General features: G+C 37.0%; 1 long non-coding RNA gene across 1 annotated transcript in view; it reads left to right on the forward strand.

Moving 5' to 3' along the window:
- The first annotated feature begins 1,307 nt into the window (after positions 1-1,307).
- LOC135413820 (uncharacterized) overlaps positions 1,308-27,210 on the forward strand; it is a 28,313-nt gene continuing 2,410 nt past the window's right edge. The window contains exon 1 of the long non-coding RNA XR_010430404.1: positions 1,308-1,395. This is a non-coding gene — a long non-coding RNA (uncharacterized LOC135413820). The remainder of the gene's footprint in view (positions 1,396-27,210) is intronic.

Here is a 27,210-nt window from a genome sequence, read left to right on the forward strand (position 1 = left end):
AAGATAAAATACTAATTGCTTCTTAACCATTCAAAGATATAGCTTTTTGACCTATTTTTTTTGGCTTACTCAAAGGAACTCCAGATTAATGTGAAGCCTGTGTAGACTGCAAATCTAAGGTCTTCTAAGGGCATCAGTAAACTGAAGTGTTATAAAAAATATGTTTTACAACCACTGTGAGAGCAAGACTTTTTCACTGTGAGGATGACAAAGCCCTGGCATAGGTTGCCCAGAAAGTCTGTTGAGTCTCCTTTCCTGGAGATATTCAGAAGCCATGTGGACACAGTCCTGGGAAACCAGCTCCAGGTGGTCCTGTTTGAGCAGAGGGGTTGGACAAGATGCCCTCCAGTAGTCCCTTCCAAACTCAGCTGTTCTGTGAATCTATGACTTATGTTAAGAATAAATATTTTACTTGTTAAGGGGCACTTCCCCCAGCTCCTTCTGGAGCAAGAAAATCTGCATAGTAAGAAGCCTATTATAAGCATTGCATCTGAAAGAGGGGAAATGTACACTATATTTTAAGTCCTTCATGATGTAAGCACATGATGTAAGTATAGTATGGTCTTTCTGTTTAAATTTGTATTTTTTTTTAAGAACAGAAGGGACTGATGTTCTGATGCTTATTATACAATACTCATTTCCATAATATTGTATTCTGACTGATTAGACAATAATATTAAAAACTAAAACAAGCTTTTTTTTTTTTTTTTGGTGCTTCAAGCAGTGAAAAATCAAATTTCTATAAGTATTTAATTTCATCAATATTTTGGTACTGTTTTCAGTACTACCAATTGTTCTTGTAAGTCTTTGAAAAGCATACAATAACTTGTTAATGTTGTTTCTACAACGCAGATCCAAATGTGGGACACTATTTTAGTAATAGTATCCTTAGCAGCGGCGTTAGTACTCTTCTCATGTTTAGTATGTTAACGTGTCCTGCAAACAGCTTTATTCTGCTGCTTAAACATGAGAATTGTAAATTTCCACATATATTACTGTTGGTTTGGGATTTTTTGTGTGTGTGGGTGTGTTAGGAAGAGATTCAGACTGATACTGTAAAGACCATCAGGTGAAAGAGGAAGTGGAGTCAAAGGAAGTTTTGTGAGTGATAGAAAATGTGTCCATCATTAGGATGTCTGGGTGCTATGTCAGACAGTCAAGATAAAGTTACTAGTATAAAAAGTTAAAGTTTATTAGAAATACTTTTTTAGTAAGATTTTAGTTAGAACTTTACCTAAGTTTTTTTCTTTAAAGTTACTGGAAACTATTTGGCTACTTGAATTTTTTTCTTACTGTCTCCTGTAGTGAGAAGACTTCAAAGAGTCTGAAAGTCAAAGTCTTCTGTACTGAGGGACCAGAATAGCTGGACAACATTGAACCCGAACACTGTGGAATGTGAGTTAATGGAAGTGGGGAGGAATTGTCCAGTTTTCATTAGTGCAGCCAAGAACAATAATAGTACAGCAGGACTCGATAAAATAAGGTGTCTTATTCAGAGTAGTCTGTACTCCTGTCTGTTTAAGGAGTCTGTATCTATCAACCTTGCTGTAGGACAATTAAGTGGCAAGAAAAATAATCACCCTGCCTGCTGCTAAGTTTAGAAGTGTAACCTCATTCAAACCTAAGCCAGAGATAACAAGTGCCCTGAAATGCCTAAAAAAGCAATAGTGTCCCTTGGGTTTGTAGCTCTCTGCTTTTGCCTTTAAAACAGATGGAAATCCGTGCCCTGCATTTTTCACAGAGGTGGGCTGATTATCTGGCCATGGGAGCCAGGGGTGTTTCAGTGGCACTGGTTCCTAGGAGGGAAGAGGAAGGCAATGTATGGTTGCAAGCAGACTGTATCCATCAAATTCCTTCTTTCACGTCAGCACATATTTAGACAGGCAGTGTGTTGGTACTTTGAATTACTGCTTGCTGCACACAAGCAGAGGTTATATTCCCCTACGCATATATTATTACACAAAGGCTTTGGTTCCTGTGGTGGCTATAAATCAGTTTTTCACATTGTAAGCTGGTAAGGATTGTCTGCTACAGGAAGTTAGTATGTGACTCAGAATGGGGTAAAATTACTTTACTGGTCAGTTAAAATTATTGTACAAGGCCACACAGCTGTAGGTTTCTTTGTGAAGACCTGTTAACCCATCCCCACTGACAAATGCAGTTTAATACAACAACATGACCTCTGTCCGGATTCACAGTACTAGACATGAACTAATATTTGTAATATTGTAAGAAAATTTATATTTTATATAATTCATGAACACATGGCTGCTAAGCCTGGGTGGTCCTAAATTACAGAACAAATTTACTCTAAAAGGTCTATAACAACTTCTGTGTTGTGTCCTGCTCTGTTCTGTTTTAGGGAACCAAGTATCAGTGAGAAGTAATGCACTATAAATTCAAATACAATTTACTGAACATTAAATTTTCCCGCACAAAGTAGAGTTTGGTTGGTTTGGGTTGCTTTATTTTGAATGGGTTTTTATATCATCTACAGTATCCCTACATGGACGAGGCAGGTGCAAGAAAGGTAAAAATCCCTATAGTTAAGTGACAATATGTAGAGAAATACAGAGCAAAGTGTCTCAAAAGCTCTAGTGAGCAGTGCAGTAGAAAAGCATATAAACAGTACAAGTTCAAATGAAAAAAGGAAACTAGAAAATAAGTGAAAACTTGAGGAGCAATTAGCTAATATTAAGAAGAACATTGATAAGTATATCCAAAGCAAGAAGCCTTTTTGTTTTGTTGCAGAGTTAGGGAAGTAATTATAGATGATGAAAACATTACAGAAAAGCACTTGATTTATTTACTCAATTGAAAACAAACATCCTTCTTCATTCTGTCAGAGAAAGAGTAACAACAAAAATAAAAAAGCAGTGAAGAGCTACTAATAACCAAAGGTAGGTTTTTTAAAAATCCCCCCCCCCCCCCCCCCAAGCTCTGAAAGAATACAGAGGTAAAACAGCTTTTGGTATGTGGATCATCCAGATCACAGTGACATCCCACCAAGAATGAAGCCACTGACTTGATAGTCACAAAGATGTCAGAGATTAAATATGTACAACAGGACCAAAGAGGAATAAAGGAGACATACAGAAAGAGCTTGCAACTCTTGAAAGAGTGTAAAATCACAGATGGATGTTCTTTTCAAGACTCAAATATTAAAAGCTGAGTGTACTTAACAAGAGGAGGAAAAATAGATTCAATGTGAGGGACAAAAGCAATTCCTGTCAAATAAATATGAGGAATAATCTCCCAAGGGAAAATGATGATGCTCCTGTCACTTAACACTTTTGTAACTGGGTTGTGTAACATGTTCCAAAACATACAATACTGAAGGGAACAATTCTGCACTGTCAGACCATTAATTTGTTACTCTTAATAAACCTCTTCTGTAATATGGCTATAAAATGTAAAATGCACAGATACTTTTTCTTCTTGACAGCAGAAGCACTTCTTAGTGTGTGTAGCACTTACACACACTCAGTGATCTACATGCATAATTTATTTATCCATGTCAAAAAATGAGCCACAAGTGTTTTCAGTAAGAGAGTTAATCAATAAGTCTCAGAATATATCATCGTGAAAGGGATGCTTTGTTTGTTGACTTTAAGACCATCCAGGACTTTGTCAACTTGATTTTTTTCAAAGATATTATCTGAGGAATGGACTCATCTAGATCATTTACTGCGTATAATTTGAATTTACCTGACTGATGTTGACACTGGTGATCAGATAGTCATGTGCTTATCTTGTTTCGGATGTTTTTAGTACATCATTGATTATATATTTCTTTTGGGGCTCAAAATCTAGTCTAAATAATGTTTTCACTGAATATGATTATGACAACCTCATAATCTTAAAGACAAAAGACATCTAAGGAACTCTCATTTTCTCCTAGTTTTGATTTTTGCTGTCTGGAGCAAAAAACTATTTTAGTTTGAATTTTTAAAAGCTTTTTCTGCCTTTTATGAACGTATTTTTAGAATCAGTAACAATTGAACTTGTACCACCTTTTCATTTTCTTTCTCTTTCCTGAGACAAAGCTTCCTATACAAAAGGAATACAGACTTGTGTTTTGTGGATGCTTTTACTTCTGTATTTCAGGAGTGAAAATAAATAGTAGCTCATTACACAACAGGAAGGAAAGAAGAGGGGAATGGGGCAGGAAGGTCTATAGATTTTTGACCTTGGCTTCTTTCCAGTCATCATTATATTGTCAATCATTGTGTTTTCTAATAAGCATATTAAGCAGTGGAAGACTGAAGACATTACTGAGAAGAAGGACTTTTCCCACTTCTCTCAGTAGTATATACGTAGAAGAGGGGCTTGAAGTCATCTCTGTACTTACTGTATTTCAATGCACAGATGAATGATTACTCAAATTGCTTATTGATCATAACTAGAGACTTACACAGCTAATTACATAATATATTGAATGCATGTATTTCTGCCTAATTAGTCATGTGCTTGCTAGATGAGATGTTTGTGTACATTATATTGATAGAATACATAACAAAATAGGAAACTAGCTTCTATCAAAGCACAGACTTTAATAATTACCTAGACAGTAATGCCAGCATTAAGTCACTAATGTAGAAAGCAAGCCAATTTGATCTCTTTGTCAATGGTGAATGGAAAATATATTTCCCATTTATTTAAAAAAAATCAGAGAGAATAATTTCATGAAATGAAAAATTTAAAGGAATCTCTTACTTTGCTGATGATTATATTACCCCTTCTATTATTATACTAATGATTATATTATCCCTCTGTTCACCTTTGCCTTTTTCTGCTTGAAAATCCTGTGTCCTTTCCTGTAGTTCTACACAGAATACTATAGAACTCTGTATAAGGATCTAAGATGCTACATTTTATCATAATGGAATTCCTCTAATTTGGAGAAAATCAGAAAAACAAACAAACAAACAAAGAAAAAACACAACGGAAAAAAAAAACACTGAAACAGATGAGACTATAAGATGAGGTTCCTTTCTATCCAGGCTGCCAGCACTGGCTCGTGAAGGACAGAATAGATCTTAAGCAGTGAAATGTTGATTTTTATGTAATCTTGAGACTTTCTGACTAGGAAGCTGTTGAATTTTCTTGAGCAGGCAATGCAAGGAAGTCTGGGATTTAGGATTGCTTTTTCAAGGAAAAAAAGAGTTTAACTGTTAGCAATGGAGAAGGCTGCTGTGCCTATGTATAATAAAGCAGCAAAATGCTTAACACTTGGTATGTGCAGTAGGTTGGAGTAAGAAACATTTTTTTCAGGCATTTAAACAACTGGAATCTTAAAGGGAAAGGGAGATACCATATTGCCATGTCTGAGAACATACATGCTTTTTGCTCATTTTGTCTTTTTCCTTAGTCTCACATCCCATTTTGATCCAAATTTGCTTTCAAGTAAAGGGTTGTTGCCCAACTAAAGACAAAAATGGGTCTGAGTTGGAAAGCCACAGTCTCTTCTGTTCTTTCATGTAAAGGAGTATTCAGAGACGATCAAAACTTTCACTGTCATGAGTGTCCACTTTCAAAAGAGACCATAATTGACAGGATTAAACAGCATCCTCAACCTGTCGACCCAATCCCAGTTACTGCCATACTGCATTTTGAGAGATCTGAAGGGTATTTCCTGATGGCTTGTGAACCTTTAGCTGTCTGTAAAATTGCACTTGAGAATAGCTTCAAAATCCCTATCTGAAGCTGTGATCTGGTATTGTCTGACTCAATAGGGCTTAAACTCTGGCCTCCTAAATCAGTAAGTTCCATTTCTAAAATAGTATTGGTATTTGAAGCCTAATAGAGTTTGTCTTGAATGTGAGTGAGAATATAAGGAAAATTAGCAATGAATACCTCTCAGTCAGTTCCATTCTGCTGCCAAAGACTTTTGCTTGTCAGGAAAACATATATAATCTGAATAAGTCATAGATCTGGTTCTTCAACCAAAACAAATTATAAATTAAGAGAGTGAATAGATAATTGGAAATTTTTGCCACATAAAGTAATGACAGGAAAAACTGATTCTAGAACACTCACTACAAGCAATCACCATTTCGTTAGGACTGAAGCATTTATTATGATTGTGATTTATTATGACTGTGAATTGTAACATATGACAGTTACACAAGCACTCCGTTTTACTTGCAGTGGTCTAATTCTTTAACTGAAAGACTTGGAATCTGTCTGGTATCTTTTCAGATACTTAGGAAAACTGTAGGGCAGCATACTTCCTAGAATACTGAGAGAAATGCATAACACACTCCTCTACTAATAGCCACTGCCTACAGCTGAATATATTTCAGGCCAGGAAGCATTAGGACCTACAAGGGGATCAGAAAATCATCAAGAAGAGTGACAACTGCTGTAGTTTAACCCCAGTCAGCAACTCAGCCCCACACAGACGCTCGCTTGCTCCATCTTGGTGGGATTGGGGGATCAGAAGGGTAAAAATAAGAAAACTCATGGATTGATATAAAGACAGTTTAACAGGCAAAGCAAAAGACATTCATGCAGGCACAGCAAAACAAGGTTTTCATCCAATACTTCCTGTGGACAGGCAGATGTTCAGCAGTTGCCAGGAAAGCAGGGCTCCCAGCTGGGATCAGCTGTCCTGGTTGTGTCCCCTCCCAACTTCTTGTGCACGTCCCAGCCCACCTGCTGTCAGGATGGTGTGAGGAGCAGAAAAGGCCTTGGTTCTGTGGAAGCCCTGCTCGGCAGGGATGAAAACATCCTCATGCTACCAACACAAGCACAGCCCCATACCAGCCCCTGTGAAGAAAATGAACTACCCCACCCAAAACCAGCAGAAAAACATAGGTTAAAAAAATGAAAATCATAATCATGGAACAAGATGACTTTTGAACTAATGTTTGAAAGGTAAAGACTGGGGCTTTTTGCTAGGTGGAGGAGCACCCTTCTTCTTTGAAAACAGAGTAGATGTTTGCTGAAAATTCCTGTTGGTTTATGCATCTGAAGAATCACATATGAGAGAGCAGCCCCTCTGTGCTTCCTTGGGGGGAGCTTAGTTTGCAAGTGCCTGAAAATGGAATTCCTGTGAGTGTGTCAAGATGCAGTTTGTAGGAGCCTTGACAGTTTGCTCGTAAAAGCTGTGAAGAGGTTTAAAGACTGTGATTTAGCTTTTAATCTAAATTTTTTGATCAATAACAATTTTAAGAGCTTCATCTTTCGTTTCTGAAACACATGGGCCTTCATGACCCGTGGATATGGATCCTATCAGTTTGTTGAAACATTAAGTGAATCTCCTCTGTATCAGTGATCTGAATATAATGTGTTGTAATAATTAAAGAATAAAACACAGGTGTTTCTTAAAAGACACATGGACAATAGAAACACTGACATGTATTTTGTATAGTCCTATAACCTGGCATGGAATTTGATAAGGTCATAGTGTACAGTAACTAACAATTAAATATTGCATTTTTCTTTTCATTCTGCTCTTCACATCTTTTATATATTTTATTTCAAACACACTGTTTACAAATGTAAATTAAGGTGTATATTATATGTCTGACAATGGTCAGGAGCAACAGAGCAACAAGGAATTTCAATATGTTGGAGACAATAAAGGAAAAAGGTGACAATGAAAGGCAAATAGTACCTAGGAGTTTTAATTTTATTTAATACAATTGCCTAGGCACTAAACCAATAATAATACAAATCAGTTTTTCCCAGTTGAAACCAAACAAAACAAGCTTTGTTTTCTAATGAATACAGCAACCTTTCAGTTTATCATTGTCCTTTTAATAAGGCAGATCTTAGTGCTGTTGGGTATCATTTAAATTAACCTTGTTGAGATTAAGGTTAATGAGAGCATTTATCAATGTGATCTAAGAGGAGACGGTTTTGTTCAGAATTGCTTTCTAGTTTACTACAATAACTTTGATAAACTCTTTTTCTTCCTACTTGAGTGGAAATTTCTGAATGGAAACCTGTATATATGGTGTATCGAGTATTTTTGCACACTTTGAATGTCTTCACTTTTCAAAATTAGAATGAAGCATGCGTGTATGTAAGTATGGCAATATATTTTCCCTTGGCTTATACTCCTGCTAATTTGAAGAGGGTTTCACAACGTATAATTTAAGGTGGTGCTTGGGCTACTGTTTGTTTAATTCACACTTTTTGTCTTTTTATTATTTTTATCCTCTGTTCACATTTTTCATCAGTGCTCTGAACAATCTATACCTTCTTAATTCCTACAGAATATACGAAGTTATATTTGAACTCATGTTCAGAATGCAAACTAAGTGCTCTTTATACCCTTGAGAAAGAGCAGTATTGCTATCAGGAATAATTAGGTTTTAATTGTCATTGACAAGTTGCTATTTATGTGACTATCTCAGACCTTGTTTACTTGTTCTTCATGCTTTCTTTCTTTCCTGTATTCAACACACCAGATACAGTTTGTATAACAGTTTTGATTTCTTGGATAAAATAACTAAACTCACAGTTACTAAAAGTACTAAAAAAAAAAAAACCACACATAAAAAACCTTACAACTTACTAGCAACCCCCCTTTAACCTTTCCTTATTCCTGCAGTTTATCTGAAAAACATGGTGGTTTAATTCTATTAACCAGAGTAAAGAACAGAGAAGGTCAACAGATGCTGCACAGAAATTCCATAAAATGTTAAAGACTTTATCCCTTGGCATTGGTAAGAAATCAATATCTGGCCAGATTATGTGTTCTTTCAGGAGGAATATGGTGATGAAAAAAAGCTTATTCCTTTTATAAGTAATTATTTGCTTAAAAGACTCCTTTGGCCCTTCTAAACCCGATTGCTTTTTGAGTGTCATGCACAATCCACACTTATCTGTTTGTCTAATCAATAGGTATTAGATGTTCATCCAAATCTACTAGCTGTGTCAGCTGTTAGGTCCCTATTCTTGGCTAAGATGTGCTCCTATTTTACCATTTGAGGAAGACTTTTCTGAATGCTGTGGAGCTGCTACATTCATTTTAATTTGATGCAACTGCAAAAGGAGTATCAATATGCTCCACAGTATAAGAAAAAATGGTGCAATATTCTGGAGCCTTCCATCATGTCACTCTCCTTAAGCGTGCAGAGGTTCTTAGTTGTAAAGCCAAACAAGGGTGTGGCCCATGAGCTAGATGCCTCTCTATACAACCCCTGTTCTCCTCCCTTCTTCAGTCCCCAGTACCAGAAAGGAGAGAGTAAAAAGATTTAAGGAATAATTGAGGGATCACAGCTTTGTGCTGTAGTGCAGCAGTTTTTCACAGAGCAGAAGTGTTGAGGTGGTGGCTCCCTTCATGAAAGAAGTATCTAGAGGCAGAGCCCTGTAAAGAGCCCCCAACTTTGTCCTACTTTTCTGATACCATCTGTAATATTGAGCTACCCTGAGGGGGCATTCTAGAGCTCATTTCTGTTGGATTATTTGTGAAAGGTGAAAAAAACAGATGTGTCAGTTAAGGTAGACTGGGGATGGAAACCCTAAGTGATCAGTGGCTAACCAAAACACCTGGATGAGTGTCTCCATATCTGTGTATACTCTTGTTGGGTTTTCCCTCATAAAAGCTCTGCTTTTATTAAAATACTTCTTTCTTAATCAGAGAAAAAGTTAATGCATGTAAAGTCATTCTAGAGGACATTCTCAGAAACACAAGGAAAAAAACCAGAAGGTAAATGCCAGAGAAGGAGAATGTGTTTTGCTGCATTTACTCGGTTCCATTTTAAAATGCCACTGGTGTTTGGCATTTAGCCATTTGTTAGAGAAAACAGATTCCCAGGCTCAGAGTCCTAATGATGTAGTAGAGATTAGAAGGGAAAATTATAATTAATTTTGTGTAAAGTCCAAAGGCAAAAAGCACTTCAGTTAAGGGAAAAAAAATAAAAATGTCCTATTTCAGGTGCTGGCATTCTTCAGAGTGATGATGGGGACATATACAGGAAGAGGAGCTAATGAGCTGCCGTTTTCTAATCAAAGCAGAAAAATCTAGTAGCAAAATAACAGGCTTCCATTTCAGTGTCATTTACAAAATGACAAAAATAGCTCACTGCTTTCTCAATGAAGAAAGAATTACAAAATTTAGTGCTCATGAATAGTTTTGTTGCCACTTTTCCTAATAGGTCAAATGTATTTGGTGTATTTTATGTAAAAATGACATATCTATCATATTTCTGACAGCTTATTGATTAGTCCAAGAGGGCAGGTATTGATAGATACTGTCTTTTTTAACAAGTTTTTCCAGTCGAGAAGCTCTTCCAGTTCCACACATACGTATATTCATGTCTGACTATCTGTCTTGATTAATAATAGATACATGACATAATTAAGAACTGAAAGTTTTGTGCAGCACTGCAAGATGACAGTTTCTTGAAGAAACTGAAAAGCAAATATTGGGAAGTATTGATTTCATAGAATCATAGAATCAGCTGGGTTGGAAGGGACCTCCAAGATCATCAAGTCCTGTAGCGTGGCGGGTACTTTACATGGTAAAAAAGGAAGCATGCTCCTTGTGAGGTGGTGAACAAAGAGAATTTATTTCAAATTCGGCGCTGGTTTTATCCCTTGAACCCATGTGACTTCTTTGACCAATAAGGTTGTCTATGTCGGCGCATGCTTCCTCGGGCACTCTTGCCCTGGTACATCCCCTGTACCTTAAACACGCTCCCTACAAAGTCCAACCCTTGATCCAACACCGCTGTGTTTACTAGACCATGGTACTGAGTGCCACCTCCAGTCTCATCTGAAAAACCTCCAGGGACAGAGAGTCCATCACTTCCCTGGGCAGCCCATTCCAGTGCCTGATTACCCTCTCTGGAAAGAATTTCTTCCTTATATCCAACCTAAACCTCCCCTGGCACAACTTAAGACCATGCCCTCTTGTCTTACTGAGAGCTGCCTGGGAGAAGAGACCAACCCCCACCTCGCTACGACCTCCTGTCAGGGAGTTGTAGAGAGTGAAGAGGTCTCCCCTGAGCCTCCTCTTCTCCAGGCTGAACAACCCCAGCTCATTCAGCCTCTCCTCAAAGGACTTCACCAATACTTCCTTTCACCAGCCTAGTTGCTCTTCTCTGGACCTGCTCCAGCACCTCCACATCCTTCCTGAACTGAGGGGCCCAGAACTGGACACAGCTCTCAGGTGTGGCCTCACCAGTGCTGAGTCCAGGGGAAGAATCCCTTCCCTGGACCTGTTGGCCACACTGTTCCTGATCCAGGCCAGGATGCCATTGGCCCTCTGGGCCCCCTGGGCACACTGCTGGCTCCTGTTCAGCTTCCTGTCAAACTCCCAGGTCCCTTTCTGCCTGGCTACTCTCCAGACACTCTGTCCCCAGCCTGTAGTGCTGAGCCCTTATGGAAAAATGGTCTGCCAAGATGATATAGTTGAAAACTACCAAAAACACTTTGAAAACTTGAGTAGGGAGAAACAGAAATGGACAAGAATGATATAATAGGAAAACCTAGAAGGAAAGGCATGTTTACCTAGGAAAATATTGTTATACAGAAAGTGATACCAAGATAAGAAATATGTTTAATAGTTTTGAAAATTTGCAAAGTAACCTTGACTCCCTAGATCTACTTCAAGTTTAAGTAATTCTCTAGTAAATCCTATATTTATTTTTATTTTTTTATGTCATCTGCTCCTTTATGTAATGAGCCAGTTAATCAGGTAAGCAAGACTGATGAGTAAATCAAACTGGAAATCCTAGGAAAGAGCATCTCTTAAGGATTCTTGAATATCTAACCAGATGGAATTCCCTTTGGTTACTAATATTTTATAAATAAAACAATAACTTTGTGTTCTAATATTTCTGAGCTTTGTACCCAAACTTAGCAATAGTAATAATGTTTACTATAAATCATGCTGTGGTAGCATTCTCAAGAGAAGAAGATTTGACATTAAATTTGTGTCTACTTCAAATAACATTAGCAACACTAACATTTAAAAGTGGATTAGTCTTAAAAGATTATGTTGGGGATATTCTTCTTCTTCACTTATATATGTCTTCAATGAGTCAGGTTTTTTAAAACACCCTCTCCCCTTCACCTCTTCTCAACCTATAGGAAGGACATAATAAAATATATTATGTTCCATGATCATGACAAAACTATCATTATCCACTTCCTTAAAATTTTGACCTAGCTTTAAAGAATAATTGTTGTCAATGGTTTCTAGTCTTGCCTTTTCTTACGCTTATTCAAATATTTCTGAAACATTTTATTTTCTTTTTTTCTGTGAGACACACCCTTGTTGCTCACATTTCTCTACTTCAGCTCTCCCTGCTAACTGCTCTTTTTTTCCTGCTTCTGATCCTGCCTTTCTATTTAGAGTCTTTATATTTCTTTTTTTTTAACTGTCCCAACACTTCTGTATTCTCCATCACCACCTCTCAAGGCTCTGTGCTTCTGTGTGTATTAAATGTAGTAACAGAGGATTCTCTCTGTGTGTGAGAGGCAAAAAGGGCAGGTGGTGAGTACACATGCACCTTCAACATCAGTTCAGTTCCCTGTTGAATTTTTAACCCAGTGTCTAATTTAATTCAGATTAGTCAGAGCAAATGCTGACTTGTGGCACATAGTAACTCTAAAGTTATGTGAAAATAAACAACCACATAAGAGACTAAAGTACTTACACTCTGAGTAGCAAATCACTGCAATGTGAATTCTACCCTTAGTTTGATATCTTCACTCTAATGACTAACACATAATCTTTATGTTTCAAATAGTTACAGGAGGTACAAAAGTTGGAAGGAACACACAATGACCATTAAGTCCAACTCCTAAGTGAATGGCCTGTACAGGGATCAAACTTGCAACCTCAGCATTATTAGCACCATTCTCTAGATCCATGAGAATTGGGTTTCAAACAAATCTATTGGATTTTTTGTTTGGTTGGTTTTATTTTATTTTTTTTTTAAATGGTGAGAAAGATTTAGGCAAGGTATGTGAAATTAGTGAAAGAAACCATACCCTGATGATCTTACAATACTCCAGAACAGCAGGGTTAAACTATAACTGGAAAGTCTTGGTGGGTGACAAGTTGACCAGCAGTGTGTCCTTGTGTCCAGGAGGGCCAATGTTCTCCTAGGGTGCATTGGGAAGAGTGGCCAGCAGATCGAGGGAGGTGATTCTCCCCTGTACTCAGCCCTAGTGAGGCCACACATGGGCTGTTATGTTCAGTTCTGGTCTTCGCAGTTCAAGAAAGACAAGGAGCTACTGTGGAGGTCACAAAGATGATGAGGGGTCTGAAACATCTCCCTTATGAGGGGAAACTGTGAGAGCTGGGCCTGTTTAGTATAGAGAAAAGAAGACTGAGAGAGGACCTCACCAACACATACAAATATTTCAAAGGTGGGTGTCAAGAGGATGGTGCCAGATGCTTTCAGTGGTGCCCAGCAAAAACACAAAGAGCAATGGCCATAAATCAAAACACAAGTTCCACCTCAAAATGAGGAAGAATTTCTTTCCAGTGAGGATGACAGAGCACGGGAATAAGGCTGCCCAGGTTGGTCATGGAGTTTCCCTCTCTGGGGACGCTCCACACCCACCCAGAGGGATTCCCGTGTCAACTGCTTTAGGTGATCCTGCCTTGGCAATGGGGTTGGATGGGGTTATTTACAGAGATCCCTTCCAACCCTAACAATTCTGTGACTGTGCGGATGGAGTGTCTCCTCACAGCTTGACTTGGTTCAACTAAAGGATTTCACAGTGAGCTAGATTGGATGCAGAATGAGATTTCATGACTTACAAGAGTTTTCAGAGTTTTGTTGATAACCCCTTGTGCATGCCCTGACTTCAGCAGCTGAAAGATACAGGGTAACAGATCTAAGTTTGTGATATATTGCCATATATTTCAAGCCTATTTTTTTCTTTCTTCTCAACTTTGTTGTCTGAAATGAACCCTCATTTTGCTGCCTGATTTTTCTTGTGATTGTCTTTGCTAAACTTCACTTGGATATTTTAGTTTTACTGCAATGTTGTAATTTTTTTTCCGATGTACAACTGCCTGAGCAGGTATTTCAAATCTACTCAATTTTTAGTCTCTGAAAAAGTAAGTGTAGCTGGATGATTTTTGGAATTGCAATTTAGCTTCAAAGACTGTGAAAGGCAGTGGGTTGGACAAAAACAACTGTCTGCACTGATTTCACATTTAATAAGAATTTAGTGGTTTTTTTGGGGTAAACAATTCAGACCTCCTATTTTAGAAGCCTTCATCTTTCTTTCAAAAGTACATTTACCTTTTCCTTATATACAAATGTCTAAGTTGAAGTACTGAGTAGAAATTCAAATATGTATAGGTTGAAGATTATATATCTGGTATGGCTTCTTGTTTTACACAGAATAAAATGGGTTTTGCTCCTATATTTGCATAGACAATTTTATTACAGAGATCAGAGATGTCTTTCAAATATATTCTCATATGTGTATGGTTTGCATGAAAGCAGTATTTTAAGAAACCTGAAAAATTGAATCGGGGAATGTTTAACTGTATCAATGTGAAGTGTGTATACATGCACAAATATGGTTAAAATATGAGTATAAAAACAAGACATGAAAAATCCAACATTTCCTGTCAGTCTGCACAAATACACTTCTAAATGAAATGATGTGCCTTTGGAACAGCTCTCAGTGGTATATGATTTAAAACTGGGATAACATAAGATGATTAATTGTCCTCTATGAAGTGAATTTGCTCGTTTAAGCTGATAGCCAGAAAAAAAAAAAGAAAACCCCAATATTCCACTTCTCTTGCCTTCACCCCATCATGATTAGGAGTGTTTGTACTTATGAGAGGTGCACCAATCCATGCAGGTTGGGCAGCAAGGGTAAGGAGGTTCATGATAGTAATGTACTGTTGACATCTTATGTAGAAATTATTCACCTCAACCCCAAGCAACTAACAGTAAAACGAAGTGGCTGTCGAGAAAACTTCCTCAAAAGTCATCTTGTGCTGCTCAGATAGTAGTGGCCAAATGCAGTGGGAAAGTCACTCATTTCATGCGGGGTAGGGAAGCAGCAGACCTACAAATCTGCTAAAGGGGCTTAGTTAGAAGTGTTAGGAAGGAAAACAGGAGGAGGAGGAGCAGAAACAAGAGCTACCTGCATGGAGGCACAAATCACTCACAGGAAACACTGAAACCGGACCGGTCTGGTGTGGGCATATATGTGTTGGAACTGCTGGAGTGAGTCCAGAGAAGGGCAGTGCAGCTGGTGAAGGGTCTGGAACACAAGTCTCATGTGGAGTGGATGATGGAGCTGCGGGTGTTTAGCCTGAACTACCCTAGAACTACCTGAGAGGAGGTTGCAGCCAGGTGGGTGTTGGTCTCTTCTCCTAGGCAACAAGTGACAGGACAAGACGAAACTGCCTCAAGTTACACCAGAGGAGGTTTAGACTGGATATTAGGAAAACTTTTGTCACAGGCAGGGTTGTCAAACGTTGGAACAGGCTGCCCAGGGAACTGGTGGAATCATCATCTTTGGAAGTATTCAAAGAATGTCTAGATGTGACACTTGGGAACATGGTTTATTGGTGAACACGGCAGTGTCGAGTTAATGGTCAAACTCAGTGATCTTAGAGGTCTTTTCCAACCTATGATTCCCTGTCCTTCCAGTTACAACCTAAATGTTGGTGTCCAGGCAGACTCTCTGAAAGATACTACAAGACACCATCTTCTCAAGGACCTGTGGATTTTGGGGAGCAGATTATTTCTTGGTGATGATTCTGGGCAGTTTATAATCCACAAATATAGATACAGCCATTAGTCAGATTATAAAACAGTTAATACCTTATTGCTGGTTTATCGAAGCCCTATTGAGTCACCTACTCAGCCCCCAAGATGATATTCAGAGGAGACATATTGAGGGGTATTGTAATGTGCAAAGCTGACAGCAGGACCTATTGAGTGGCACAAGGTTTATGTGCCCTGGGTATTGATTTAATTCATATGGAATCCACATGCATATATAAGAGGTGAGAGAAACCAGTTATTTGTAACACTAAAACAAAGTTTCCTCCTTTAATTTTTATTGCTCTTGTACATCTTGTGGCAGCCATATATAGTGAACTGTAAAAACTGAAAAAAAATCAACTAGATTCTGTCAGCTGACATCTGAACAGAATGACATCTGCAGAGCAAACCAGTTAATAGCATAGATATTTACACAATGTGATATAAGAAGTAATTTTTTCATGCCTGTTTTTCCTTTCTCCATAAAAAACTCTGTGACGTATCATAAAATGAAAATATTAATTAAAATTGATAATATTGAGCCAGCTGCTGCTACTGGTCTTCTTATTAAAAGGCAGTAGGAGCACCAATATAGAAATTCAGTCTAAGAGACTGCAAACTTAGAATGGCACATACTGTAATGGTAAATTCAGAATGACAATATTAATTAGGAAAAATCATTTAAAATATATTTTCCTGTCAATCAGTTCCTTGCTGCCAATGTGCATTTTCAGATTTATCTGATTAGAAAAAAGTGTCGAACAGTTTTATTTAAAAGTCAAGTTAGAAAAAAATACATTTATTGAGATACTTATAATTGTGCCCATCAAAATACTTGTTAAGCCATTTTATTCCAATAATACTTAATGTAAATTAACCTGACTCTAGCCATTTAGATCTCTGAGATGTCAGTATGGCGAGTTCTGACTCTTATGTAGTTAGTTGATTCCTAGTGTGGACTGAACAAATGCCACCCTAAATCCCCATGTGTATTAATAAATTGACGTCAAACTCATCTCAGGCTCTGAGGGTGGATGCTAGAGAGATATCCTTCTAGTTTTAGGTAAACAAAAGGGAGAAAACTGCCCTTCCTCATAAAATAGTGGGCCTGAGAAACAGAGTTTTCAACAGCTTAGGCTGACATGAAGGTTTAGATAAACCTTACTGAAAGTGAACAAATATCACCCGGATAAGTATGAGTAGCTTTAGAGTTAAGTGAGAAAGTCGGGTAATTACAGGGAGTAGCTGTAAAGTTGGAACCATTTTAAATCAATTGTTTTGTCAATGTGCTTGAGGAGCTGTACAAATGATTGAAAGGAAATGCTGGACAAGACTTGGCAAAGATCTCCCTTTTTTATCAAAATAATGGAGAAGCTAAATCCATCTCTTTCTCAAAATACAGAACAAATTTGCCAGATCCACTGTATGTAGTTGCTGTTACATTTATCATTGAAATAGTGGATATCAAACATCTATAAAACAAATTGAGATATCTCCATGTCTCAGTTTCTTACAACAAATAAGTCTAAATTTAGATTTCTTGATACAGTTTTTGGTACTCAGCTTTGTCAAAGTACCAGAAACTGTATTGACCTTTAACCTTAACTCTATGTCTATTTACTCCGAAATAAAATGTAGCTGTAGTTATACAAGTAAACTTTTCAAAGCCATTACAGTTTGTTTTCTTTCTTATATGTTAAAAATTCTGCTACTTTTTTTTAAATAAGGGTAATTTGTCATCCAGTTTCAACAAATCAGAAGAAAATACATACAAAGAAAAACAGTTCCTGCTTATTGGGATTGTCCTCAAAATATTCAATCTTGATGGTCAGTACAGCAAATAGTGGTAACTAAAAGAGAGCCTTCAGGGTTTCCAACAAAAAAAAATTTAGAAGAAAATTAAGTTGCATTTCATTTACATTATAGTTGCTATAATAGAAATTAAGAGTATTTTTTCAACCTGTTAGTAATAGTTTAGTATATTTATTAAAAAAAAAGTTCAAATGTCTGCGTTTAACTTAAAGGAACGTTTAAGTATAATTTTATGCTACAAAAATATATGCATTCCTTCAACATGTAGGGCCTTCCACTGATTTTATAGCCTTTCTCCTGAATTCAGAAATTTTTGCTCTTATTGTGTGGTGTAACTTTACCCTATTTTTCCTGCAGAATTTATTTTGCATGATATTCCCACAAAGACACTTATAGATGCAGCCAAGATGCTCCCATTGGATTACCTGATAGCATTGATCCCCATCTGCCTCCTGTATTAAGAGTGTTTTTCAGCCCTGGAAATGTATTAGTCTGTGGCTTTCTTCTGAACCAGCTCTGAGCAACAGCATCTTCCTGAATCAGCTGTTCGAGTTGGACACTGATTTCTGGGAGGGCTTTAACACTCTCGGAGAGACTCACATTATTTTCCTCCAACCTCAGTCTCTTCCACTTGTATATTCAAAAGAACCATTGGCTCTGGATTTCAGCGTTCTGCTGAAAGTTTTATGCCTTACCAATTCTTAAGGGAGAGCGAGTGACCTTATGGTTTTGCTTGTGGATTTTTACTGGCTTCTTCACTTCCATCAGGCCATTCATCGGTAAATATAATTTGCTTGTATCTGCTTTACCAACCTATTATATTCTTTTACAAGTCATCAGTCTTAATTATTTATTATTCCCTTTGTATATAATTTCTTAGATGTGATTTTTGTGGATTCTTCTATTTTGGTGCTAAAATTCTGAGAAGGAGCAGGAATCCCTTCGTGTGGACCACTAAAAGCACTGCTACTTACCAACAAGTCATCTAAAAAATCATTTGGAGCTCCAGGCAGTCAGTTTGTAATGCAAATATTATTGTGTTTTCCCAGAAACTTCCTCAAAACTTTGTGTACACATATTGTCAGACACAGAAGTGTGACTTCCTTTATTACATTTCTTCCTTTCCTATGTCAAAAATACATTGACTTTGTAACATTCATTTAAATCTGCTCACTTAAGAAGGAATTCATTCTATCAATACTTTGAATTCTTTGATTCTTTATTATTAGGGTTTGGTAGCATCCTTTTTATTGTTTGGGGGGTTTTTTATTTTTTTGGGGGGGTTTTTTGAGACTCATAAACCTGTAATTACATACCTCATCCTGTTTATCTTTTCACATGCACATTTTCAACCCATTGGTTTTCTATCAGTTGCCTAGTTCTTCCTCAGCATTACAAGACTTAATGGAAAAGAACATTAGTGGTTGAAAATGGTTCCCAAAGAACCCTTAGATGCAAACTTTCTAGACTTACTGACTTAAAAATGGCTTAACTGTTTAACTAATCCATTCCGTAGAATGAAAAGTACTTTATCATTGCCTAAAACTCATTTCTTTCTCCAAAAGCAGAACAAATTTGTTATCTATTAGTGGCTGTTAGTTGCCAGTTATCTGCTGGTATCTCTTTTTTTGTTAACAGCCTTTTGTTTTTCAGGATGTTTGTTGTTGCCCCACACAATGCAAATATTTTTCATTCTTTCTATTTTGCAAGCTCCTTGGCCTGCAGGGAAGATCACTTAGTAACTAATTTATATTACAAGTTTTGATTGCCAGAAAGGAGCAATTAAATACTCTAAGTCTTGAAATCTCAGCAGTGATTAAGGACTTGTGAGTAATTTTCTCATTTCCATGCATTTTTTTCATAGTAAAGGTGACTGCCTTTCCTTCTGCCCAGCAAACTCAAGACCAAACAACCATCACGCACTGACCCTCAGTCATTGAGTAGGTAAAACTACCAAGTGCTTTTTTTTCATGTCGTTTCACATCATGTCTTTCAAACTGACATTCAGGAGTCAGACATTCTGCTGTTTATGTTAAGAAGCACAGTCGTGAAGGCAAATGACCAAATATATTAATTTTGTCCCTTTTACAAAATAAGTCAACGCCAGTATCAGCATCTGAAGAAATAGTGATGTACAGAGACCTGACCTGACACACTGGAGAGGAAAAGTCAGTCAACATTGAGTCCTATTTGTAGAATTTGATTAAACTCACCAATATGTGATAACTACATAAGGATCATATAAAATCCCTGAATATTTTGAAGTTTGAGAAATGATAGCACCTGAAGTTTTATCTGAACCTGATGGCATATCATCTTCTGTAGGGGGTTAAATCCATGTCCTGGTTCAAAACACATTCAGATTGCAGGCTGAGCTAAATTTGTTTCCCTGTCTTAATAATGCAATTTATATTTATATAGGGAGTTTTATACAGAGAGAGAGGGATAAGATTTCTGCATTTATGAAAATATTCTCTGAATGTTAACAGATGTGAACATTTCAGGAGCAGTATAGTGGAAACTTCTCCAATATTTCTCTAATTAACTTCAGTATCAGGCTAGATTTATTAGCTATAAAGTTTATAATAAATTTTTAAACCTTTTTTTTTTACTTGTAGACAATCAGGGAGATCATTTCCAATAAAAAGTCAATTCAATTTCAGTCCTTGTGATGTATCAGTTGGATTTTATTTGTGGTTTGTGCATCTGTCTTCAAGCAATGGATCAAAATGATTGGCTCAATTTAATTTAAATGAAATTTGAATTCCTTTGGGCCAGATTTTTAAATTTCTTTAAACATCTTAAAATGCCTCATGTCATTCCTACATTTAGGCTCTTGAGAATCCTTTACAATGCTGGCCTAAAAGCTTAAGTCATTTCAGAAAACAATACTTTTATTATAAAAGACTGGAAAAATTGTATTTTTTACTGACAGCCGTGCTAGCAACTCACTGTGAAATCTTAAAGGTTTGCAAGCTAGATGACTCCAGCAACCAGGAAAAAGAGGCAAGAATATGAAATTCCTTTTAACATTTTCACATATATATATCTCCTATTAAACTGTGAGTTAGCCCTCCAAATGTAGCCAAAGCAAGAAGTGGTCTGGATGACAAACCAGAATGGAAGATTATGTGAGTGCAAATAAGACAATATTTTGTTATAGGAATCATATCACTAACATTTCAGTAATTCATCCTTATAGCCAACTTTCAGGTGACTGAGTAAGAAAGGCAAGAATTGTGCTACCTTTCGTGTCTAGCACTATCAACCATATGTGTTTTCAATTAGTACTGCATGGAAGCATAAAAATATATTCTTATTTCTGATGAGTTAAGGCCTTCACTATAACAATTTGTTAAGGGTTAGTTTTATCGAGAGTGAGCTGTATTAGCAGCCTCCCTGTAATAGTGATTTTCCAGAAAAGGCCTTACAATTAAGTAAGGTTCTTACCAATTTTAAATAGCTCCTTTCAGTAAAATAAGGAATAATTTATGACATCAAAGATAAACCATGTGTATGGTACATGAAATTAATGTAATATTTAATTCAATAAAGAAAGTAATTCATGACTGAATAACATCATATTTGTTGTGGGCACTGTAAAAAAGAATATGGTCAAAGCACCAAATAGCAGAAATTTAACTACCCTCTGTCATATTAGTTTAATGAAGAATAATGTTAAACAACCTTTTAGAACTGAATTGTGGAAGTGTAAATCACAGAATGGTGACAAAAACTTGCAGAATACTACATCACAAAAAGCAACATTTTTCTATTATTTGAAGGAAAAGATTTAAACCCTTTATTTCTCTTTCTGTTACTTCATTCATTTTGACTTTTTCACAATGTTCTCTAATATTGTGCTGACTTCTATACCTTGTCAGAGCTCTGCCTGATAAGATGTGTCAATGAGAATCATGTTGTCTCAATAGATTTAATCAATTTTGTTTCTTTTCCTTTCTTTCTTCTAGTCTAGGAACTGGCAAAAAATTGGACTAAGTTCTATTCCTTCTCCCATGCTTGTTCTGATGAACAGTTTTATGCAACTTTCAGTATAACATGCACTTACAAAAAAGCCAGGACAGTTAACTGCCAGCAGGAGTAGAAAACAACAGAGCTGTACCAGCTAATTTGAGACAGAATTTTTAAGTAAATTCTACCTTCATGGAGAAACTTTGATAGCCGTTGTACCTCTAAAGACTATCAAAGATGGTGATGTATAATGTAGGTGAACTTCAAAGACAGCACAGATTGCACAGGTGTTTCTAAGAGTTCGGTCTGTCCATCTAATCTGTTTTTCCTCAAGTAAAAGGAGATGAATAATACGTTAGATTACTCATACATGTGATAACTCAGGAAAACTTTTTCCATGAATATTGACGAGTTCTGCTTTATTGTATTTCAAAGTATTTGACAAACTGTTTATTTAAAAAAGAACTCATTCATTTTATTCTTTGTTCTTTTGGTGTTCTTTTCTGTTCCTTGTCTGAATGGTTAACAGACTACATGGAAATGATGCTCTCTGTGGAAATACTGTCTATACATTCATATGTATTTATGCATGTAACTGTCTGTAAATAGCACAACCGCCCTTGAACTCTTCTATATACTTCTAGTAAGCCCTTTCTAAAACTATAACTGTTTAATTTATTTTCAAGACCTCATAAATGGGCCGCAGTGATTCATCCTCTACCTGACTGAGGCACCATGTGAGCTTCTCCTTCCCACACTTGACCTGCAGCTATACCTTTCCTGATCTGAGATAGCTAAGCGCTTCTTACTTTGCATTGTACTTAGTGGTTTCATTTCCTTGTATCCTAATCCCTTCCTGAATTCCTATGAATATTTATTCAATATTTCATTATCTTGAATATAATCAAAGCCACAGTACATTTGGGCACTGAACACTGATGCACATAAAGATGCAGTCCCTGTGTAAATGGTAAAAACCCTAATTTTCTCTGAAATGTTTAGTCCAAATATTTTCTGTAAGAGAAGAGCAGAATAAAAGAATTTTAATTCTATGATGATACGACACATAGCTGAGAGTGGTTACAAAAGGTCAGAAGCTGCTTCTTTTTCACAGTCTCACAGATGAGTCTCCAGCCCCACTGGGGCTTTCTGATTCTGTCACCATGCAAAGAAGCCCTGCTACTGTTTAAACAGGGAGTCTTTTGGGTTTGTTTTTCCTGTTCCAAAAATCCATTTGCTGTGAGCTTATCCCCAGTAATATAAATTGATACTATATTTTTAAAGGAAAGTGGTCATTGTTATGGATTGTTTAATAATCACTGCTAAGTAGAAAACAAATAAAAGTAATAGAGAATCTGATTTGTGTCACACATGACATAGAAGCATTAGTCAAAGTAATTGTATGAATTCATTGAAAAATGCATTAATCATTCCTTGCTGCTGCACATTAGCAAGACGTCTACACATGGATAAAAAGGTAACATTTTCTTGTGTAGTTCCAAACTGCAAGATGTTAATAGATGATCTTTCTTTATGAGGAAAAATTGGAATAATTAAATAGTTAAGTGGACTAACTCAAATTCTGACTGAAGAGACGTATGTGAGCTTCAAATTAGGTCCCCAGGTACACAGCTATCCATACCATAAAATATGAAAACCAGGTTTTTGATCAAAAGCAAACCCTCTTCCCCCTCTCCTCCCTCCCCCACCACCCCTTGGAATATGACATTGCACCATATAATTACACAGGAAATTAAAACTCTTTTCACAGATTTAATAATAGATGAGATATAGGCCTTGCAATAATTGTTTTTATTGAGCTCTGCCATTCTCTAGCACAGCATGCAAGCTGTGGCTTACAACTTGCACCTCTGTCAGCTCAGAGATGGATTAGCAAAAAGAGCACAGGGTTCCATTTGGAAACCACAGGAAGCAAACAGGTGCCAAAAGCACAAGTCACTCTCCTCTACTATTTTCTTTTTTTTTTTTTCCTTCTGATTTTGTTTCACTTAAATTCATCTGGATAAAATGCTTTGTAGAGTTGTACTTCATGGGCAGCAAGTTCTTTAGCTTGTTGCTGCTGCAGGTCAGTATCATCTGCAAGCTCCTGCCTGTTTTTGTACTCTGTTTTCATCAAACTGGAAAATACTGATTAATCAAAGACAGGCATACTTCCAGTATAAAACCAGGACTGAACCTGGGGGTTTTGTCATCTCTGTGATATTCGGGGTGTGCTTTTGCCTTAGTATGGCTGAAGACTTTTTACAAAAACTGAGAGTGAGCTTTAATATTTGGGGTTAGACTCAGTATTATATCTTTCCTACTAGTATAATTAATAGGCAAACAGGAAGGCTGACTGTGCATAAGCAAGATTTACTACATGTGTAGTTTAAATGCTGGCACTTGAAGAACGGTATTCATTAGGCAGCAATTGTTTAGAATTGTTTCAGGTTTTCAGGCTGATTCTCCATTAAGGAGGATCTTTGGAAAGGCTGGCAGACATGAGAAAGAGGAAGGAAAGTCAGCCTTTTAGGTCTGTGCATTCAAGCATGTTATGTTGGAAGTGGGAAAATAGAAATGATTGGAAATTGTCAGTTTGGGACATACTTGTGGTGCTGTCACAACAACTACACTTCACAGTACATGCATCAAGCAGTAAAGAGCTCAGTAGTTTAATCTGTTTCTGGGGTCAGTCTTACTACCCTTGATGAACTCACTGCTGAGGACAGTTGGCATCAACTAATATATACATACATACATGTATATATATTTACATACTCTCAAAAAAAGAGGAAAGGTCAATTATTAAAGAACTCATGGGGCGGAGAGTTGGCAGTCTCTGTAAGGTTTTGGGACTTTCCAAACATAAAAGGAAACAAAGTTTCAAGAAAAGCTACAGGAAAAGCATATATATAAATTTGCATACTGGTTTTTGGTTTAGTATTTTAAACTGCTTTTCTTTTGATACTGACACTCACTTTCAAGAAAGCTATTTCTTTTCTAATCACTGCTGTCATTGTTTCCAGAAGGAAAGGAAGGCTGAACTTAATATATGTTTAGAGTTAATCTAGAGGCTTATAGGGGAAAGGTACTTGTGTGAATCTGCTGTAAGGTTATTACTGCCTGAAGTATGTATGAAAATCTAGTGGGAGCCACCCTTATTTTGAAACTTTGGTTGAACATGACAGACCCTGAGTTAAATCATCTACACTAACATGGAGTGCTGATTCTTAGTGCTTGATACTGCCATGCTTTAGCTGGCCAACAGTTATTCCCTATTCAAAGATAACATGTCTCAAACCCCTATTTTTTTAATCTCACTAAAGTGGGACATGGTATAATTTTATTTCAGTGCAGTCTTATCTACATTCCCACAGAGCTCTGAGAATTTCTTCATGCTGTGTTAGTGTGTTTCAGTACATTTTAATAGCATCTTAATAAATGTACACCCCAGAATGACTTTTCAAGAACCAGAAAATTAATAATTTGTAAGCTTAAATCAGAAAAAAAAAAGACTATGTGAAGTAAGGTGTGTTTGATTTCTTGACAGACCTCTGAAAGTATTCTGGTGTCTGGTGTCACCAGGACATTAAGGCCAAAAAGAACAGGGATTTCTTTCTTCAAAAAAGTCACAAGGCAACTGATAAGGTTTTCTAAGCTGTTCACTCTGAGAGTGTTGTAGGTGCAGTCCGGACTGGCACAGCTGAATGAGTATCCAGCCTCAGTTCAGCGGTGTGTGTCGATTCCCAGGAGGTACAAATGTCAACCTCACAAAGTAGTTTGTGAGAAGGTTGAGGTCAAGTGCATTTATTTGTGCCCAGGACAGCTGGCGCCAGGGGCAGCTGCTTCCTTGGTGGATTTCTGCTGTGAAAAGTTGTGGCCAGATCTTGTATTTTTTTTTTTTTTCACACTCCTTACTGGACGTCTTTCGCACACACAGTGTTCTATATTCCCAGCTCTGTGGACTATCCATGACTTAAAGAATTATGAGTGAAACCTGTGAGACTCAGTTTGTGACTCAATCATTGTGTGGTAATGGCCTTCTACTCCACTCTGAAACTAGTTCAGGGATCACAGCATTAAATCAGTGTTTGGACATGGTCTGTTGGTTCTTAAGCAAACAGATTTAATGATGTAGATTCATGTTCTACATCTGTAATTCTGGAGGAACACCCTTTTTTGAGTGACATTTATGTAGATTTACCTTTTGTAACTGTAAGACTGATTTTCTCAGCAGATGCAGAAGATGTTAATGATTTTTCTGTCTCTTAGTATTTTCAAAATAAATAAAATATAAAAAGTTAAAATAAAAACATCTAACAAACAAAGACTAACATGAAATATGTATAATTGAAATTTTAAAGCCTGTGTTGGACAAGGAATTTAGCTAAAGACACATATAAGAGAAAGATGTTTTAGTTCTAGAGGCTGGATACTACAAGTTTCAGTTTGGATGAATTCGGCCTGTAAATAAAGTTGAGACTTTCTCGCAGTGTCTGGAATTAAATATTGACCCAAACTTTGTAGCATGTGGGGTAGACTCGTTGGCTAATAGGATCAAATGTTTTAAAGTGTGGAGATTGTTCTTACCAGTGGTGATAGAAGTCATTTAAAAGCTGTAGTTTTAACATAAGAATCAGTTGATGAAACTGTACAGTGTTTGTTCACAGAAAGGCAAATCTCTCTCTCTGTGTGCGTGTCTGTGTGTGTGTGTGTGTGTGTGTGTGTGTGTGTGTGTATGCTTTCTGGGGGTGGGGTGTTACATCTGATGAAATTGGTTTTGTAGATACCACTCTGCTTAGAGAGGAAACAGATTTTCTGATGGAAGGCATTCAGTTTTGAGGTTGGCATATTGCCATAGACATTTTGATTTACTGGGTACCCAAAGTGACAGTTGCTGGGAGGTTTGTGTCCAAAGTCCATCAGGCTGGGCAGCTGTGGGAATGAGTATTTTATAGCATTCTACAGGAAGCCACTTTTTTCCAATCAGAGGGTTGAATGTTTGAGTTTAGTGCAGGTATGTGCATTTATTACCAGTGTATATGCACAATAACAGAGTAATTTTTATACCAATATTTATTTTAAAAATGAAAATCAGACCAAACATCTACATTCTCGATCCATGCCTTTGTCCTACATTGTTTAGTTGTTGCTGCGAGAAACACAGTTTAGAGTTAGATGGGTGTCCAGACAAAGCTTCATCTGTTTCTTTCCTCTGCTTTATTAGCAAAACAGTGTCTGTGTGGAACTTAAGCATTGTGTAGACAATGTAGATGATTTACCCTATGCTGACTTGTTTTATAGACATACACCTCTTTCCCTTTTGTCATTTGGGAGATTATGTTTTGATAGCCAACAAATGATTATTCTATGACCATAAGACATACTGTGTCATTGTTGGCAGCTACCTAATGCTGTTTTAAATGCTATTTTCAAATGTGGAGGTAGGCAGAGGCAAAGGGCAAATCACATATTTCATGGTTAGGCATGTGCTCCTGATTAGGATAAGGTAAAATACCCCAGATATTTTAATGTAGTTCTACAAGGGATGAAGCTGGTCCTGAATTTATTTGGTAGCTGTTTCCCTGGAGACAATCTATGTGAGCTGACTAAATTCTCAAAAACACATGCTAATAAATAAATAAATAATTTCATAATTAATGGGGCTGACTGACTTTGGCCTGGCTGCCACATGTGCCCTTCCTCTGAA

The sequence above is a fragment of the Pseudopipra pipra genome, chromosome 4 (genome assembly GCF_036250125.1).
Source record: "Pseudopipra pipra isolate bDixPip1 chromosome 4, bDixPip1.hap1, whole genome shotgun sequence".
Taxonomy (NCBI): domain Eukaryota; kingdom Metazoa; phylum Chordata; class Aves; order Passeriformes; family Pipridae; genus Pseudopipra; species Pseudopipra pipra.